This window comes from Brassica oleracea, chromosome C3 (genome assembly GCF_000695525.1).
Source record: "Brassica oleracea var. oleracea cultivar TO1000 chromosome C3, BOL, whole genome shotgun sequence".
Lineage (NCBI taxonomy): Eukaryota > Viridiplantae > Streptophyta > Magnoliopsida > Brassicales > Brassicaceae > Brassica > Brassica oleracea.
Window position 1 is genome coordinate 50,520,871 of NC_027750.1, and position 781 is coordinate 50,521,651.

Below are 781 nucleotides of genomic sequence, written 5' to 3' on the forward strand. Positions count from 1 at the left end.
TTCATTGTTTGACTCATATCTTCCAAACCACGAGGCTTCTACGCATGAAATCACTTGGAGAATGTTCTCAACTCAATTACAGAGCTCCTTGAAGAAGAATCAGATCAAACGAAGTTCATATGTGATAGTTATGCTATTTACAAATCAGGTGATCTTCAGTTCTCGCGAATTCAGACCACCCGAAAAGCTCGAAATGGCTAACCTTCTTTCTGATGAACCAACGGTCAATTCAATCATGACAAAGGTTATTATTCATGTTCTAAATTTTCAAGAAAGCATTGGGCTTGATGGTTTTCAAAAAGATTCAAAAACGAACTTGTTTGGGCCAAATGGAGAAACCGATAAATATTGGCTAAGGGAAACGATGGATTTCGACCAGGCCTCAAAGGGACATGTCTTGGCCCATATCAGGAGTATATTCTTCACCTTTCAAAGTCCTGGTCGTGGCTATATGAAGAGGTAGTCCAAGTTTCAGTCAAAGACTTTATTTAGTCAAGTCTTTGTTTCTATTTCCAATGTCTTGTTTTTAGCACATTTTTCTTTGGATCTCTACAACTTGTAATCCTATAAATAAGGCCTTAGAGCCACGAAATAAAACAGATTGTTTTTCCTTTTTTATGAGTTTCTCTCATTGTTCTTTGTTTAGAACACTTCTTAGTTTCTTGGTGAGGTTATCTCCAAGTTTCGATCCTTCTTTTGTTGGACCGGTGCGTCACATCCGGCAACGATCGAAGTCTGGTAGTATCTTTGGGCTATTCCGCAACCCTTAGTGTCACCCCTC